Source organism: Scyliorhinus canicula, chromosome 22 (assembly GCF_902713615.1).
Source record: "Scyliorhinus canicula chromosome 22, sScyCan1.1, whole genome shotgun sequence".
Taxonomy (NCBI): Eukaryota; Metazoa; Chordata; class Chondrichthyes; order Carcharhiniformes; family Scyliorhinidae; genus Scyliorhinus; species Scyliorhinus canicula.
Window position 1 is genome coordinate 11,172,761 of NC_052167.1, and position 20,160 is coordinate 11,192,920.

The window sequence follows — 20,160 nt, forward strand, 5'->3', positions numbered from 1 at the left end:
GCCAATCCACCTAACCCGCACATCTTTGGACTGTGGGAGGAAACCGGAGCACCCGGAGGAAACCCGCGCACACACGGGGAGGACGTGCAGACTCCGCACAGACAGTGACCCAGCTGGGAATCGAACCTGGGACCCTGGAGCTGTGAAGCATTTATGCTAACCACCATGCTACCGTGCTGCCCAGCTGGGAGCCTCCCACCTGGGAGACCCTTGCTCAGAAGAGACCTACTCGGAGGAACCTCCTGATAGAGGAGGACACCTGATGGCGAGAGTGGCCCGAAAAATGAGCCTGTGAAAGGAATCCCAGCGATCTACAGTCCAAGGACCGATCCCACCTCCCGGAAACACCTGCCAAGTGTGCAGTTGAAGATGTGGTTCTAGGATCGGGCTCATCAGCCATGTGAGGAGCCACAGAATCCATGACCAGTAACAGTTTCAAAGGTGGACAATCAGATTTGTTTGCGAGTGATCATTAAAGAAGAAGAAGAGTGGTAGTTTGGCTTTTAATTTTTTCTGCAGGTTTCCCACACGCAGTGCAATTTGTCCACGCAAGGCTACTGTACACATAAACCAGCAGAGGGAGTCTAGAAGGAGAATGAAGGAATCCATGTTTAATATCACACACAGTTCAGATTTAGAATGCTTTTTCCTCCCCAGAATTTCACAATTGCTGGAAAGGCACAAAATCCTCTCTCGCATCTTTTCACCTGCTGGGTTTCCAAGACATTTCCGCTGAGCAATTGCACGTTTCATTTTCCACCCACGGAATCCCGGATGTGCTCGGAACAGATAACGGGGCCTCTTTCAAGAGTGAAGAGTTGGCCGCCTTCATGAAAGGTAATGGGGTTCAGCGTGTCCGCACTGCCCCATACCATCTGGCATCAAATGGTTTGGCAGAAAGGGCAGTTGCAGACCGTTAAATGGGGGCTAAAGAAGCAACTTTGGGCTCAATGGACACCAGGCTGGCATGTTTTTTTATTCTTGTAGGACCACAGTGCATGCAGTAACTGGGGTGGCCTCTGCTGAGATGCGAATGCGTTGCAGGCTTTGTACCCGACTCAGTTTTATTCTGCCAGACATCGATGCAAAGGTGCGCTCTAACCAGGAGTTGCAAGGACCTGGCCCAATTTGATGTTGACGTCGCCCTCTCCAATGCTTTGCACCTGTCGAGCGATGTTCATTCGTAACTTCAACGACGGTGCTCGCTGGCCCTCTGGTATTTTTGTCCGTCAAACGGGACCAGTCACTTACTAAGTTTGGTTCTGTAGGCAACTAATGAGGTGGCTTTTGGATCATATTTTCTCATGAACGTGGTCCCTTGTGAGGTTCCTTGGGAGAAATCTGTCCTGGATCCTAGGACTCTATTACCAAACCAGCCCGCTGAGACGCCTCTGGTCTATGTCGACGTCCACATGCCCAAAGATGTACCTTTGGATTCGGAAACTGAGACGCAGATATCTGAGTTCTCCGATGCCGATTTGACACTTCAGCTGCCTCCTGCCAATCACCCACCGCGGCATTCCTGCCACAGACGGCGTTCCCCTGCGAGGTATACACCGACCGAACCGGCGCATCAGGTGCACGACAATTTACCGGAAGCGACGAGTCCAACGTCCTTCACCTGCTCCTACTCATCGGCCGTTGAGGGGGTCTTCAGACTTTGGAGGGACGAAGGGAATATCCCACATGGGATTTACGGGGTGGGAATGATTATCTTAATGTGGTGCTCACGAAGTTAAGAACTCCCCCCCTGAGGGACATTGTATAAAATGTCAGCCAGCAAGGCACCAAGCAGAAAGAGGAATCTACCGGGATGTGCATAATCTGTTATTGTAAATAAATCTAATTCTTTCTTTTACTCGGTGTGGACTCCCCGTGTCCTTATTAAACACGTGACCACTACCATCTAGAAGGACAAGGGCAGCAGATGCCTGGGAATCCCTCCGAGTCACTCGACACCCTGACTCCGAAATATATCGGCCGTTCCTTCACTTTTGCTGGGGCGAAATCCAGCAACTCCCTCCCTAACAGCACGGTGGGTGCGCCTACACCTCAGGGACTGCAGCGGTTCAAGAAGGCAGCCCATCGTCACCTTCTCAAGGGCAATTAGGGATGGTCAACAGATGCAGGCCAACCCAGCGAAGGCCACGTCCCGTAAAAACGGATTTTATAAAAACCTTGTGCTCGGGAAGCAAGTGCTGAATCTGGGCTCCCTCTCAGAGAATTCTAATGGCCATTCCCGAGTTATCCGGGAATCCGCAGTTTATGAAGTGCCCAAATTCCTACTTCGTGACGGAATTCCACTGGAGCGACTTCAAAGCAAAAAGGCTACAGAAACAAAATGGCTGTTCTCCCCTGACTGACTTACACCATTGACCCACGGCAGAGGATAGACAAAATGAAAGCAGGTTTAGCAGGGTTGGGAGACACAACAATCAGTACAGACTGTCACTTAGGCCAAAGGGAGAGGAGAAAGTTAAAAAAACAAAGTCGTGAAAAAAGTAGGAATAAATCAACAGCTAAGTGTTGAATTCCAGCACCCACTGCAGTCAGCTTTTGGACTTCAGTGTAGGTTATTTGATTTTAACTTCAACTTGATCTGAATGAGCAGAAGCTGGTCATGCAGACAATAAATTGAATTTCTGGCTCGTTTTCCCACTGACTGGACAGCTTCAACTGTTAACTCCCTTTGAAAGTAAAGTCGTGATAGTCCCAGTCGGCCATAGTCTGCTTTCCCCCTTTGAGGGGGGTGAGTTGACTGGTGGTGATTTAGCCTGAGGGTCACCACACCTCAGGCGAGGGGCAAGTTTGAGAGGACGGGGCCTTCCTGGATAACCTCAGCCGGTACGGGAATTGAACCCGCGCTGTGGGCCTTGCTCCGCATCACAAATCAGCTGTCCGGCCAACTGAACTCGACCTATTACTTAATCACCAACCACTAGTTTTTGGGAATTCTGGTCGCTATTCTCGTCGAATCTGACAGCCCCACAGAGCTGCCATTGGGTACTTGGTGCTATGCAACACTGCGGAGTGTATCTTGCCCCTGTTATTGAGAAAGGAAGGACGTGCATTTAACCAGAACCTTTTTACCACCTGATACCTTTGCCGCCAGGAGACAGTGTCTGGGTGCCATGGCTGTGCCAGGGCACAGGCCTGCCTACACCCAATCACCCAGGGAGCTCCATGGCCTCTGAGGCCCCCGGTGTGGCCATCATGCCTGGTCTTTGTTTATGCAGTATAATTTGGATAAACGTGAGGTTATCCAGTTTGGTAGCAGAAACGGGAAAGCAGGTTATTATCTGAATGACCATAAGTTAAGAGAGAGGAATGTGCAACGAGACCGGGGTATCCTCGTACACCAGTCGCTGAAGGTAAGCATGCAGGTACAGCAGGGGGTGAAGGTAAGCATGCAGGTACAGCAGTCGCTAAAGGTAAGCATACAGGTACAGCAGGGGGTGAAGGTAAGCATGCAGGTACAGCAAGAGGTGAAGGTAAGCATGCAGGTACAGGAGTCGCTGAAGGTAAGCATGCAGGTACAGCAGGAGGTGAAGGTAAGCATGCAGGTACAGCAGTCACTGAAGGTAAGCATGCAGGTACTGCAGTCGCTGAAGGTAAGCATGCAGGTACAGCAGGCGGTGAAGGTAAGCATGCAGGTACAGCAAGAGGTGAAGGTAAGCATGCAGGTACAGCAGGAGGTGAAGGTAAGCATGCAGGTACAGCAGGAGGTGAAGGTAAGCATGCAGGTACAGCAGGAGGTGAAGGTAAGCATGCAGGTACAGCAGGAGGTGAAGGTAAGCATGCAGGTACAGCAGGAGGTGAAGGTAAGCATGCAGGTACAGCAGTCACTGAAGGTAAGCATGCAGGTACAGCAGGAGGTGAAGGTAAGCATGCAGGTACAGCAGGAGGTGAAGGTAAGCACGCAGGTACAGCAGGAGGTGAAGGTAAGCACGCAGGTACAGCAGGAGGTGAAGGTAAGCATGCAGGTACAGCAGGAGGTGAAGGTAAGCATGCAGGTACAGCAGGAGGTGAAGGTAAGCATGCAGGTACAGCAGGAGGTGAAGGTAAGCATGCAGGTACAGCAGTCACTGAAGGTAAGCATGCAGGTACAGCAGGAGGTGAAGGTAAGCATGCAGGTACAGCAGGAGGTGAAGGTAAGCATGCAGGTACAGCAGGAGGTGAAGGTAAGCATGCAGGTACAGCAGGAGGTGAAGGTAAGCATGCAGGTACAGCAGGAGGTGAAGGTAAGCATGCAGGTACAGCAGGAGGCAAAGGTAAATATGCAGGTACAGCAGTCGCTGAAGGTAAGCATGCAGGTACAGCAGGAGGTGAAGGTAAGCATGCAGGTACAGCAGGAGGTGAAGGTAAATATGCAGGTACAGCAGTCGCTGAAGGTATGCAGCAGGTACAGCAGGAGGTGAAGGTAAGCATGCAGGTACAGCAGGAGGTGAAGGTAAGCATGCAGGTACAGCAGGGGGTGAAGGTAAGCATGCAGGTACAGCAGGGGGTGAAGGTAAGCATGCAGGTACAGCAGGGGGTGAAGGTAAGCATGCAGGTACAGCAGGAGGTGAAGGTAAGCATGCAGGTACAGCAGGAGGTGAAGGTAAGCATGCAGGTACAGCAGGAGGTGAAGGTAAGCATGCAGGTACAGCAGGAGGTGAAGGTAAGCATGCAGGTACAGCAGTCGCTAAAGGTAAGCATGCAGGTACAGCAGGGGGTGAAGGTAAGCATGCAGGTACAGCAGGAGGTGAAGGTAAGCATGCAGGTACAGCAGGAGGTGAAGGTAAGCATGCAGGTACAGCAGGAGGTGAAGGTAAGCATGCAGGTACAGCAGTCACTGAAGGTAAGCATGCAGGTACAGCAGGAGGTGAAGGTAAGCACGCAGGTACAGCAGGAGGTGAAGGTAAGCATGCAGGTACAGCAGTCGCTGAAGGTAAGCATGCAGGTGCAGCAGTCGCTGAAGGTAAGCATGCAGGTACAGCAGTCGCTGAAGGTAAGCATGCAGGTACTGCAGGAGGTTAAGGTAAGCATACAGGTACAGCAGTCGCTGAAGGTAAGCATGCAGGTGCAGCAGTCGCTGAAGGTAAGCATGCAGGTACAGCAGTCGCTGAAGGTAAGCATGCAGGTGCAGCAGTCGCTGAAGGTAAGCATGCAGGTACAGCAGGAGGTGAAGGTAAGCATGCAGGTACTGCAGGAGGTTAAGGTAAGCATACAGGTACAGCAGGAGGTGAAGGTAAGCATGCAGGTACAGCAGGAGGTGAAGGTAAGCATGCAGGGGCAGCAAGAGGTGAAGGTAAGCATGCAGGTACAGGAGTCGCTGAAGGTAAGCATGCAGGTACAGCAGGAGGTGAAGGTAAGCATGCAGGTACAGCAGTCACTGAAGGTAAGCATGCAGGTACAGAGTCACTGAAGGTAAGCATGCAGGTACAGCAGGAGGTGAAGGTAAGCATGCAGGTACAGCAGTCACTGAAGGTAAGCATGCAGGTACAGCAGTCGCTGAAGGTAAGCATGCAGGTACAGCAGGAGGTGAAGGTAAGCATGCAGGTACAGCAGGAGGTGAAGGTAAGCATGCAGGTACAGCAGGAGGTGAAGGTAAGCATGCAGGTACAGCAGGAGGTGAAGGTAAGCATGCAGGTACAGCAGGAGGTGAAGGTAAGCATGCAGGTACAGCAGGAGGTGAAGGTAAGCATGCAGGTACAGCAGGAGGTGAAGGTAAGCACGCAGGTACAGCAGGAGGTGAAGGTAAGCATGCAGGTACAGCAGGAGGTGAAGGTAAGCATGCAGGTACAGCAGTCACTGAAGGTAAGCATGCAGGTACAGCAGGAGGTGAAGGTAAGCATGCAGGTACAGCAGGAGGTGAAGGTAAGCATGCAGGTACAGCAGGAGGTGAAGGTAAGCATGCAGGTACAGCAGGAGGTGAAGGTAAGCATGCAGGTACAGCAGGAGGTGAAGGTAAGCATGCAGGTACAGCAGGAGGTGAAGGTAAGCATGCAGGTACAGCAGGAGGTGAAGGTAAGCATGCAGGTACAGCAGGAGGTGAAGGTAAGCATGCAGGTACAGCAGGGGGTGAAGGTAAGCATGCAGGTACAGCAGGAGGTGAAGGTAAGCATGCAGGTACAGCAGTCGCTGAAGGTAAGCATGCAGGTACAGCAGGAGGTGAAGGTAAGCATGCAGGTACAGCAGGAGGTGAAGGTAAGCATGGAGGTACAGCAGGAGGTGAGGGTAAGCATGCAGGTACAGCAGGAGGTGAAGGTAAGCATGCAGGTACAGCAGGTGAAGATGGCAATTGGCATATTTGCCTTCATAGCGAGAGGATTCGAGTAAAGAGCAGAGATGTCTTTTTTTTATAAATTTAGAATACCCAATTCATTTATTCCAATTAAGGGGCAATTTAGCGTGGCCAATCCACCTGCCCTGCACATCTTTGGGCTGTGGGGGCGAAACCCACACAGACACGGGGAGAATGTGCAAACTCCACATGAACAGTGACCCAGGGCCGGGATCAAACCTGTGACCTCTGTGCCGTGAGGCAGTAGTGCTACTGTGCTACTGTGCTGCCCGGGGATCAAAGATGTTTTGCTGCAATTATACTAGGCCCTGGTGAGGTCACACCTAGAATATTGTGCGTAGTTTTGGGGCCCAATCTAACCAAATGGGAAAGAGTCCCATAGTGGGCGCATTTAGCCGTGTATTTCTCTGATCCCCTGGGAGACCCCCACGAGCGTCGTTGCATCTGGTCCCCGTGTGTGGAGACCAGCACTGGACAGCGCTTGCCAGAGGTCTCCAAGGTAAAGGGACCCCAACGCCTTGGTTATTTCAGGGAACTGAAATGAAAATGAAAAATGAAAATCGTTATTGTCACAAGTAGGCTTCAAATGAAGTTACTGTGAAGAGCCCCTAGTCGCCACATTCCGGCGCCTGTTCGGGGTGGCTGTTAGTCGAATCGAACCGTGCTGCTGGCCTGCTTGGTCTGCTTTCAAAGCCAGCGATTTAGCCCTGTGCTAAGCAGCCCCATGCATATAAGAGTGGGACTAGCTGTCGGGGATCAGGTCTGGGGTTGCCCTGCACGGGTGCGGTGAGGGGCAGGGAGCCTGAATGTCCCCTTAAAGGTGAGTTGGGGCTTGGGGGGGGGGGGGGGGGGGGGGGGGGTTGGGTGTTGTGTCGGTGGGGTAGGGGGGGTTCCTGATCTCCTCCTGCACTGAGGGGTTCCGGCAAGCAGAGCTCCTCAATGCAGGAAATGGGGCCTCAGCGGTACGTTCCCCCCTCAGGCCCCGAATAGAACCAGAGTCCCAGTAAACGGGTCACTGTTCCCACGCGGTTCGATCACGCCCAGAAGCATTTCCGTTAGGCCGTGCCCCAAGTGTGGGATTTTTCAGAGATTCCCCAAAATCCAAAAGTGCGGGCTAATCCAGATCAGGATCTTCTCCAGACACCGACGGGAATCACCCCGCGAAACCCGCCCAAATTGACACTTCTTTGGGAGGAGTGGCTACAGTTACCCTCAGTCTTCTTGTGAGGGTAAGAGGAAATAACTCAAGGTTCCCATTCCTTATTTTTTTAATTTAGAGTACCCGAAGGGCAGCACGGTAGCATTGTGGATAGCGCAATTGCTTCACAGCTCCAGGGTCCCAGGTTCGATTCCGGCTTGGGTCACTGTCTGTGCGGAGTCTGCACATCCTCCCCGTGTGTGCGTGGGTTTCCTCCGGGTACTCCGGTTTCCTCCCACAGTCCAAAGATGTACAGGTTAGGTGGATTGGCCATGCTAAATTGCCCTTAGTGTCCAAAATTGCCCTTAGTGTTGGGTGGGGTTACTGGGTTATGGGGATAGGGTGGAGGTGTTGACCTTGGGTAGGGTGCTCTTTCGAAGAGCCGGTGCAGACTCGATGGGCTGAATGGCCTCCTTCTGCACTGTACATTCTATGAAAAGTTCATTTTCTCCAATTAAGGGGCAATGTAGCCGTGGCCAATCCACCAAGCCTGCACACCTTTGGGATGTGGGGGCAAAACCCACACAAACACGGGGAGAATGTGCAAACTCCACACGGACAGTGACCCAGAGCCGGGATCGAACCTGGGACCTCAGCGCCGTGAGGCTGCTGTGCTAACCACTAGGCCACCGTGCTGTCCCAAGATTCCCATTCCTGACTGTCTACAAGTCACCCATTCAGAGCACCACACGGAATGAAATACTTACAGCACGGAGGGAGATCCCTACCCCCCTCGAGCCTATCCGTGCTAAATCTCTGAAAACACAGGCCACTGCCGTGTCTTTTTCCCATACCATTCCCATTTTACACTTCAATTGGTTCATCTCTTCTCTCTTAAGTCACATTGTAATCTGCTTTCAACCCAGTTTCGAATCGGGCATTCCACGTCTTAATAACTGGGCAGAAAATAACATTGCTCAGAACCTCCCCCCTTGCTTCGTTTTCTGACCCTTATTTTCTACATTTGTTCTTGGGACGAGTCTGTGACAGGCAAAGCCAGTATTTAGTGCCCATTCTTCATTGCCCCTGATGGCGAGGAGTCAGCCTCTTGGGCATCGGCCTGTCCCTGTGGTGTAGGTGCATCGACAGTGCAGTGGTGTGATACACCGAGGTGCCCTGTCGCTTCATTTCACAGGGCAGTTAATGCTCAACCGCGTTGCTGTGGATCTGGAGCCTCGTGTAGGTCAGGCTGGGTCAGGGCACCTTCCCCGCCCCCGAAAGGCATTAATGAATCAGATGGGCTTTTAACAATAATCATAACAATAATTCATTATTAATGAAGCAAGCAATTTTATTGCAGCTTTATTAATTGATTGAATTTAAATTCCCTCCAGCTCCTGTGAGATTTGAACTTTTGTCTCCAAAGCATTAGTCTCGGCCTCTGGAATATGTGTCTAGCAATATTCCCGTGCTGCGTTACCCCTCCTTTACATTTCCCATGCTACCCCTCCTTTACATTTCCCATGCTGCGTTACCCCTCCTTTACATTTCCCATGCTGCGTTACCCCTCCTTTACATTTCCCATGCTGCGTTACCCCTCCTTTACATTTCCCATGCTGCGTTACCCCTCCTTTACATTTCCCATGCTGCGTTACCCCTCCTTTACATTTCCCATGCTGCGTTACCCCTCCTTTACATTTATGCCTTCTAGTTATCGACCAGAGGATTTAGTATAATTTATTAAATTCTCTCCTCATTTCTGGTAGGCCGGCACGGTGGCACAGTGGTTAGCACTACTGCCTCACAACGCCAGGGACCCGGGTTGCATTCCGCCCTTCGGTGGTTGTCTGTGTGGGGTTTGCACGTTCTCCTCGTGTCTGCGTGGGTTTCCTCCGGGTGCTCCGGTTACCTCCCCCAGACCAAAGATATGCAGGTTAGGTGGATTGGCCGTGCTAAATTGCCCGTGGTACTAAATTGCCCCTTAATGCCCAATACTTGATGCCTATACTTCCTCAGGAAACTAAGGAAATTCAGCATGTCCACATTTACTCTTACCAATTTTTACAAAATCACCTTAGAAAGCATCCTATCCGGCTGTATCACAGCCTGTTATGGCAACTGCTCGGCCCAAGACCGTAAGAAACTTCAGAGAGTTGTGAACACCGCCCAGTCCATCACACAAACTTGCCTCCTGTCTATTGCCTCTGGATGCAATCCAACAGCCATACTGCGGTTGAAAAGCAGCTCGCTACAGCTGATAGAAGCCGGGAGACCCCGCTCCTAAGGTCTACCTGGTGCGCAACGCCTCGCAAGATCGCGCGTGACCTCGCAAGATGTTGCGATGTGAATCCCACCCACTGTGGGCGGAATCACTTTTTTTTCTCGCAAATCTGCATATTAAAGCGAGGCAGCTAGTCTCACTTTACTGTGCAGATCCTGAGTTACCCGAGGTATGGGGGATCAATCTTGTTCACTTTGGAGACCTCGGGCATGCTGTTCAGTGCTAGTTGCCACAAACAGGGACCAGGCGGAACGGCATTCGTGGGGTCTCCCAGGGGATCGGAGGCCCCCAGCTTCATGCCTTTTGGGCAGGATGGTACACTGCCACCTGACAAGTTGGCACTGCCAAGCTGGCATTTGGTGGTGGTCAGGCCAGAGGTGCCCTACCTAGGTGAGGGCAGAGACCCTCCCATAGTGTGTTGGGTTTGGTGAGGGTTAGGGGTTGAATCAGGGATGTCAGTGAGTGGAGTCCTTCAATGCACGAACCGGGGCTCTGTGTGGCTTCGACCGTGCACCCCCTACTTAGGCTCTTATCTAACACGGGCACCGTTTTATAGCGTTGTGTTCCTCAATGCTGCGAGCACTGGAAATACACGGCTAAACGCACTCGCTGTGGAACTTTGTTCTCTTTTAGTTGAATTGTGCCCTCTGTGTACACTTCCCGCTGCCTGTGTCGATGTATTTACATTCTGGATTTATCCTATGCCCTCTGTTTTTCATGTGCGGAATGATCTGTCTGGACTACGCAGAACAATACTTTTCACTGTACCTCGGTACACATGACAATAAATCTAAAGCAAATCAAATCAAAGGTTAGGTGGGGTTACAGGGATAGGGCGGGGGAGTGGACCAAGGTAGGGTGCTCTTTCAGAGGGTCGGTGCAGACCCGATGGGCCAAATGGCCTCCTTCTGTACTGTCGGGATTCTACGGACAGCTCCAGTAGTTTCCCTGCTGAACTTCAATGTTTCGAGAAAGGAGCCCCCAGTGTTTCTTTCACCATCGCCTGCCCTCACACTTGTGCGGAGCTGAGGAGAAGCTGGGGTTGTGAATTCCCTCCATCTTACCACCCTTCTTATAATCACTGTTGAAGCTCACACGTAACATGGAGCCCACTGGGAGGAGACAGTAAATGTTGGTTAGTGCCTGCACACATGTACCCCAGCATGAGTCAGAGGAGGAGGCGAGTGTACTGAATTGAAGAAATACTGGAGAGGGAGTTCGACTGGTTACAAAATTAGACATGGCAGCTTACAACTTCCCTTATTAAACATTCATCAGTGAAATTTTGAAGTTACTCCTTTCCTCTTTGATACATTGAACCATCCCCGAGTAAGACAACATTTCAGCTTTGCAATGCTCAACGTGACGGGGTAACATCAAAGAGGGTTGAGAGCTCTGTGCAGTTATAGCAGCTGATGTGTTCATCGTGTAGCTTCGTCACATGGGAGCTGAGAGAAACACTTGAGCTCGGTCTCGATCATGTAACCGTTCCCAGGGGGCTCCAACGCCCACAGAAGCTAGGCTGTCAGCTGCAAGATGTGTTCTTCCTTTCACCCACCCCTTTGCTGTTTACACCACCAGCACAAGTTGGAACATTCTGTGAGCCAGGCTCGCTGTGGGCTCGCGGGAGCATGAGTTCCGAGACCGCTAACTTCGTAAAGCGCTGTGATAACGCCATTATCCTGGACAACTGATAAAGGTAGCTGGCAAGATCATTCATAGAGGGTAGGAACATCAGATCAAATAGCCCAGGTTAGCAGCTTTCACAACCTGTTTACACACTTGTCCAAATCAGGAAGTTATCAATGAGAATGTCAGGGCAGAATACTCAGGTAGGGAGGGAAGGCAAAGAATTTTCATCTCAAAATATTATTTATGTCGAAGTATGGCACAGCAGTTGCAGGTTGCTTATTAGTATTTTTTGCTTCACAAGGAGCGAGCAAAGTTTAACAGCTACTCGAAGATAAGTTGTGTTCCCGCTCTTTTACCATTTAATACAGTGTTTTTCAAACATTATTTTTCCCCGGGACCCACTTTTGCCAACTGGCCGACCTTCGGGACCCACGTCGACCGACCTTGGCGCCACGCGCCACGTTTGCTTACCTTTAATGCGAAAGGTGAGCCTGCTTGGTCCTCATGATCTCACTCCAATCAGGTTCACAGGAGGAGAGGGCAATGCTCGTATCAGGTTCAGAGTTCAGCCAGTTCCTTTGTGCTGTCTTCATCGCCGTGAGAACAGAAAATCCAACCTCGTACGTGTAGGTCGTCGTGAAGGGCGATAGCAACAAAATGCTTGCTTTACTCAGCACTGGAAACTCCTGGGAGATGTTACCCCAGAATTCTGACAGCCTCATGGGATTTTGGAGTGTTTTTAATGTGCTACCACAAGTCAGCCAGAGAAGTTTGTCTTTTCATTTGGAGTCAGCTGTAAGTTAATAACTGAGTCTTGGGTCTCAACCTCAAAAGGAACTTTTCACCCATTACTTCTCTTTCAAAATCTGAAACTTGTCCTCTCATTTGCCAGTGCTTCCCTGCATATAACACACATGGGCTTTGCATCCTTATTTGCATTAGCACAATTGACAAAACCATATCTCAAGGAATCATCTTTATGCTGCTTTGTTCCTGAGTTAAGTTTTTTCTTTGTAGACTGTTAACCAGAGACCCTGGAGCTCTACAGAGCTAACACTAGCACAGCTCTGTCCTGCCCTGGACTCTCCTGTGCAGCTCTCTCCAGCAGTATCTGTTATGAGATCCTGTCCAGTAGGTACACTGCCTATTTTATCTCAGACCGTCACCCTCTTGTAACCAAATTATTCATCTTCACCTTCCTCCTACCTTGCTTGCCAGGAGCTAGAAAATGGAAAAAGCTCTCTTCTGTGATTTGGCACCGAAAGCATGTGGATAGCTTGATGTCAAGTGAACGCATGACCTGCTCACTGCTGCCACTTCTGGCCGGATGACTGCCCACAGCCTAATTTATTTTCATTTAAAAGATGGCAGAGGCCACCATTCCCAATTTAAAAGCCCACAGCAACTATTGGGTGCTTCTCCCACGATTGGGACCACCGTGGGAAAGGTGGGACTGATCATTCTGATACCCGCCCGCGACCCACACCACACTTTGGAAAACCCTGACTTAATACATTTGCTTGCCCATTGAAGATAAGGCGTATGAGCGCGGGATTTCCCAGCACTTCCTGCCAGAGGAAACATTCCTGCCTGCGCTGCCGAAGGTGACCCCCCTCCCCCCTGCGGCAAGTTCTGCCTTTGGAAAATACGCCACGTAGCAGTGGGGGTGGGGTCCAAACATCAGCACCTCTGACAGTGCGGCACTCCCTCAGTACTGACCCTCTGACAGTGCGGCACTCCCTCAGTACTGACCCTCTGACAGTGCAGCACTCTCTCAGTACTGACCCTCTGACAGTGCGGCACTCCCTCAGTACTGACCCTCTGACAGTGCAGCACTCTCTCAGTACTGACCCTCTGACAGTGCGGTGCTCCCTCAGTACTGACCCTCTGACAGTGCGGTGCTCCCTCAGTACTGACCCTCTGACAGTGCGGCACTCCCTCAGTACTGACCCTCTGACAGTGCAGCACTCTCTCAGTACTGACCCTCTGACAGTGCAGCACTCCCTCAGTACTGACCCTCTGACAGTGCGGCACTCCCTCAGTACTGACCCTCTGACAGTGCGGCACTCCCTCAGTACTGACCCTCTGACAGTGCAGCACTCTCTCAGTACTGACCCTCTGACAGTGCAGCGCTCCCTCAGTACTGACCCTCTGACAGTGCAGCACTCCCTCAGTACTGACCCTCTGACAGTGCAGCACTCCCTCAGTACTGACCCTCTGACAGTGCAGCATTCCCTCAGCACTGACCCTCTGACAGTGCAGCACTCCCTCTGTACTGACCCTCTGACAGTGCAGCACTCCCTCAGTACTGACCCTCTGACAGTGCGGCACTCCCTCAGTACTGACCCTCTGACAGTGCGGCACTCCCTCAGTACTGACCCTCTGACAGTGCAGCACTCTCTCAGTACTGACCCTCTGACAGTGCAGCACTCTCTCAGTACTGACCCGCTGACAGCGCTGCACTCCCTCAGTACTGACCCTCTGACAGTGCAGCACTCTCTCAGTACTGACCCTCTGACAGTGCAGCACTCCCTCAGTAAAGACCCTCTGACAGTGCAGCGCTCCCTCAGTACTGACCCTCTGACAGCGCTGCACTCCCTCAGTACTGACCCTCTGACAGTGCGGCACTCCCTCAGTACTGACCCTCTGACAGTGCAGCACTCCCTCAGTACTGACCCTCTGACAGTGCGGCACTCCCTCTATACTGACCCTCTGACAGTGCGGCACTCCCTCAGCACTGACCCTCTGACAATGCAGCACTCTCTCAGTACTGACCCTCTGACAGTGCAGCACTCCCTCAGTACTGATCCTCTGACAGTGCAGCACTCCCTCAGTACTGACCCTCTGACAGTGCGGCACTCCCTCAGTACTGACCCTCTGACAGTGCGGCACTCCCTCAGTACTGACCCTCTGACGGTGCGGCGCTCCCTCAGTACTGACCCCCTGACAGTGCAGCACTCCCTCAGTACTGACCCTCTGACAGTGCGGCACTCTCTCAGTACTGACCCTCTGACAGTGCAGCACTCCCTCAGTACTGACCCTCTGACAGTGCAGCACTCCCTCAGTACTGACCCTCTGACAGTGCAGCACTCCCTCAGTACTGACCCTCTGACAGTGCGGCGCTCTCTCAGTACTGACCCTCTGACAGTGCAGCACTCTCTCAGTACTGACCCTCTGACAGTGCAGCACTCTCTCAGTACTGACCCTCTGACAGTGCAGCACTCCCTCAGTACTGACCCTCTGTCAGTGCAGCGCTCCCTCAGTACTGACCCTCTGACAGTGCAGCACTCCCTCAGTACTGACCCTCTGACAGTGCGGCACTCCCTCAGTACTGACCCTCTGACAGTGCGGCACTCCCTCAGTACTGACCCTCTGACAGTGCAGCACTCCCTCAGTACTGACCCTCTGACAGTGCGGCACTCCCTCAGTACTGACCCTCTGACAGTGCAGCACTCCCTCAGTACTGACCCTCTGACAGTGCGGCACTCCCTCAGTACTGACCCTCTGACAGTGCAGCACTCCCTCAGTACTGACCCTCTGACAGTGCAGCACTCCCTCAGTACTGACCCCCTGACAGTGCGGCACTCCCTCAGTACTGACCCTCTGACAGTGCAGCACTCCCTCAGTACTGACCCTCTGACAGTGCAGCACTCCCTCAGTACTGACCCTCTGACAGTGCAGCACTCTCTCAGTACTGACCCTCTGACAGTGCGGCATTCCCTCAGTACTGACCCTCTGACAGTGCAGCACTCCCTCAGTACTGACCCTCTGACAGTGCGGCACTCTCTCAGTACTGACCCTCTGTCAGTGCGGCACTCCCTCAGTACTGACCCTCTGACAGTGCAGCACTCCCTCAGTACTGACCCTTTGACAGTGCAGCACTCCCTCAGTACTGACCCTCTGTCAGTGCAGCACTCCCTCAGTACTGACCCTCTGACAGTGCAGCACTCCCTCAGTACTGACCCTTTGACAGTGCAGCACTCCCTCAGTACTGACCCTCTGACAGTGCGGCATTCCCTCAGTACTGACCCTCTGACAGTGCAGCACTCCCTCAGTACTGACCCTCTGACAGTGCGGCATTCCCTCAGTACTGACCCTCTGACAGTGCAGCACTCCCTCAGTACTGACCCTCTGACAGTGCAGCACCCTCTCAGTACTGACCCTCTGACAGTGCGGCACTCCCTCAGTACTGACCCTCTGACAGTGCGGCACTCCCTCAGTACTGACCCTCTGACAGTGCAGCTCTCCCTCAGTACTGACCCTCTGACAGTGCGGCACTCCCTCAGTACTGACCCTCTGACAGTGCAGCACTCTCTCAGTACTGACCCTCTGACAGTGCAGCACTCTCTCAGTACTGACCCTCTGACAGTGCAGCACTCTCTCAGTACTGACCCTCTGACAGTGCAGCACTCCCTCAGTACTGACCCTCTGACAGTGCGGCGCTCCCTCAGTACTGACCCTCTGACAGTGCAGCGCTGTCTCAGTACTGACCCTCTGACAGTGCAGCACTCTCTCAGTACTGACCCTCTGACAGGGCGGCACTCCCTGAGTACTGACCCTCTGACAGTGCAGCACTCCCTCAGTACTGACTCTCTGACAGTGCAGCACTCCCTCAGTACTGACCCTCTGACAGTGCAGCACTCCCTCAGTACTGACCCTCTGACAGTGCAGCACTCTCTCAGTACTGACCCTCTGACAGTGCAGCACTCCCTCAGTACTGACCCTCTGACAGTGCAGCACTCCCTCAGTACTGACCCTCTGACAGTGCGGCACTCCCTCAGTACTGACCCTCTGACAGTGCAGCACTCTCTCAGTACTGACCCTCTGACAGTGCGGCACTCTCTCAGTACTGACCCTCTGTCAGTGCAGCACTCCCTCAGTACTGACCTCTGGCAGTGCAGCACTCCCTCAGTACTGACCCTCTGACAGTGCAGCACTCCCTCAGTACTGACCCTCTGACAGTGCAGCACTCCCTCAGTACTGACCCTCTGACAGTGCAGCACTCCCTCAGTACTGACCCTCTGACAGTGCAGCACTCTCTCAGTACTGCACTGAAGGATTAGTCTGGGCTTCTGGGTTCGCTCCTTGACATCCAATGCCATTGCCATCGCTGAATTACCCCACAATCAACACCTTGGGGGTTACCATTGATCAGAAACTGAAATGGACTGGCCATATTAATACTGTAGCTACTAGAGCAGGTCAAAGGCTGGGAATCCTACAGCGAGTAACTCACCTCCTGACCCCCCAAAACCTGTCCACCATCTACAAGGCACAAATCAGGAGTGTAATGGAATACTCACTTGCCTGGGTGAGGGCAGCTCCAACAACACTCAAGAGGCTCAACACCATCCAGGACAAAGCAGCCACTTGATTGTTCCCCCTTCCACAGACATTCAAACCCTCCACCACCGATGAACAGTAGCAGCCGTGTGTACCATCTACAGGATGCACCGCAGTAACTCACCAAGGCTCCTTAGACAGCACGTTCCAAACCCACGACCACTGCCATCTAGAAGGACAAGAGCAGCAGATACCTGGGAACCCCACCACCTGGTGGTTCCCCTCCAGGTCACTCACCACCCTGACTTGGAAATATATCAGCCGTTCCTTCACCGTCACCGGGGATCATCCTGGAACTCCCTCCCTAACAGCACAGTGGATGTACCTAGACCTGAAGGACTACAGAGGTTCAAGAAGGCAACTCCGCACCACCTTCTTAAGGGCAACTAAGGATGGGCTTATAAATGCTGGCCTAACCAGCAATGCCCACATCCTGTAAATTAATTTTTTTAATGTTTTGGAGCTTGAACCCACAATTATTCTGAGTCAGGCTCTTGCATTGAAGCATAGCAGACACCATCCCTTCAACATCCTTTGGTGTTGGAGGTTGGGAACAGAACACTGTTCACGGTGAGTGCTGCGTAGATTCAAGTAATTGTGCGCAACAGGCCAGTGGATTGGACTGTCCCTCTCCTGGTGGGTGAGGCTCTTCTCTCGGGGAATTGCAAGATTTGCGCAGTCTTGATTGTTGGAAAGATCCACTCGGGCTCACAGAATGAGAACCAATTGCAGCCAGAACATTGCTGCCTCCCATCACACCTTTATGGATTGTCAGTCCGTGTCGTGGCTTTGTCTTGCCATGGGAATCCATTGAACATAATGCTTCCAGGAACAATAAATCATAGAATAATACAGCGCAGAAGGAGGCCATTCAGTCCATGGGGCCTGTGTTGCCTCTTTCGAAGAGTAATCCAGCTAATCCCATCCCCTACAATCTCTCCACCCTCGGGTATTTATCGAATTCCCTTTTGACGATGGAACCTTTTTCCACCACCTCACCTTAGCCAGCTGTTCATTCAAACCTTGACCACTCATTGTGTAAATCATGTCACATCTGATTGATTTTCCAGTCACCTTCAACCTGTGAGCCTGCGGCTAGCGACCGTTCAGACAATTCATTGACATTTTGAAACAGGCTCGTGATTCAGCAAGATAACCGATCCTCCATGACGGTGTTAACTTGAGGTTAAACTTGGGGGGGGGAACGGGATCATTTCGAAAGTCCAGGTGTCTACAGAGGCATACCATTCCGCACCCCCCACAATCTTGGGGAATGACAGAAGAGGAGACTCTCAAGGCTACCGGAGCATTCCCACCCCTGCATTCCGATAGAGTGGCTTCAAATTGGGATGCAAACAGGGAAGAGTGCGAGAAGAAGCAGCAGTGGTTTTTTAAAAATCAAATGGCAACTGCTTAAGGAATAAATCACTTTCCTCTGTTACCGATTAGCTTTGCCAGTAAACGTTATCTTTGAGTCCTGGGTAAGGCCCAGTATTGGAAGTAAGCTTTATTATTGTCACAAGTAGGCTTACATTAACACTGCAATGAAGTTACTGTGAAAAGCCCCTAGTCGTCACACTCCGGCGCCTGTTCGGGGTACACAGAGGGAGAATTCAGAATGTCCAATTCACGTAACCTGCACGTCTTTCGGGACTTGTGGGAGGAAACCGGAGCATCCGGAGGAAACCCGCGCAGACACGGGAAGAACATGCAGACTCCGCATAGACAGTGACCCAAGTTGGGAATCGAACCTGGGACCCTGGGGCGCTGTGGAGCAACTGTGCTAATCACTGTGCTACCGTGCTGCCCTCAGCTTTCAGGTGGTGTAGGTGCTGCTGGGAACGCCCTTAACCACGTCCCAAAAGCAACATGGGGAGAAGGTAACTCCCCTGTGTGCCCCCCTATCTGAAATGTGGGCTGGTTTTTACATGGAGCAGAACCTCAAATTGGTATTCGACGAACTCCAGTCGTGTCATTTTGGGACCGTTGGTTTTTAGGCATGCCCGCTCCCTCTAGCACATTGGAAAGATACTGGACTGACAATCCCAGTCAACATTGGGAGTTATGTCCTTCAAGTAAGGCATCAAACCAAGACCCATCTACTTGCTCATGTGTGCGATGTAAGGAAATACTCCATTGATGTGTGTAGCATTGTGGATAGCACAATTGTTTCACAGCTCCAGGGTCCCAGGTTCGATTCCCGGCTTGGGTCACTGTCTGTGCGGAGTCTGCACATTCTCCCCGTGTGTGCATGGATTTCCTCCGGGTGCTCCGGTTTCCTCCCACAGTCCAAAGATGTGCAGGTTAGGTGGATTGGCCATGATAAAATTGCCCTTAGTGTCCACAATTGCCTTTAGTGTTGGGTGGGGTTGCTGGGTTATGGGATAGGGTGGAGGTGTGGACCTTGGGTAGGGTGCTCTTTCCAAGAGCTGGTGCAGACTCGAAGGGCCGAATGGCCTCTTTCTGCACTGTAAATTTTATGATTCTATGTGTTCTGGCCAATGGTTTTCCATCCACCAATACCACCAAAGAGATTAACTGGTCTTTCCAGCATTGCTGTTTATGGGATCTTGCTGTGTAATCTTTAGGTGTTGCATTGAATCAGGGAGCAGTGCAAGAAAGCAGCAGGGGACCATTCAGCTCATTCATTCTGTGCTGGCTGTTTCTAAGAACAATCCAGTTAATCCCACTTGCTCCACTTTTTCTCCTCGTCCGCCCAATATTTTCTCATGTTTTTAATCCAATTCCCTTTTCCAATATTAGAGCAGTCATTTCAAAATATTTAGATATGAAGTGCTTTGAGATGTTTGAGAGGTGTGATATAACAACACATAATTAAAAGCCTTTCTTTTAATTGAGATAGTTTACGTAGAAACTTAACGTGTGAAAGCAAGCACGTGTACATCCGTAACACACACAGTCACACACGCACAACACCGACACATACATGCATACACACACACAAACACCGACACACACACAGACACACATACACGCACACACACTCTCACACACACATACATACCCACACTCAGTCACACACACAAACACCGACACACAGACACACACAGATTCTCTTACACACACACACACACACACATTATATACACACACACAGACTCTTGCACAGATACACACACAGACAAACGCACAGTCACATAGATACAACACCGACACAGATACACACACACACCCTCACACAAACAGTCACACACAGTCACACAGACACAAACACTGACACACACATGCACAGACACAGTTACACAGAGTCTCACACACACGCATTCACACACACATACTCACACGCATTCACATACACATTCATACATGTATAAACACATACAAACACACATTCTCAAACACACATATATACTCACGGCCACAGTCACACACTCACAAACACCGACTCACACACACAGATACATATACACAGACTCTCACACACAGGCACAGACTCACACACATATTTGGGTGGCGGGT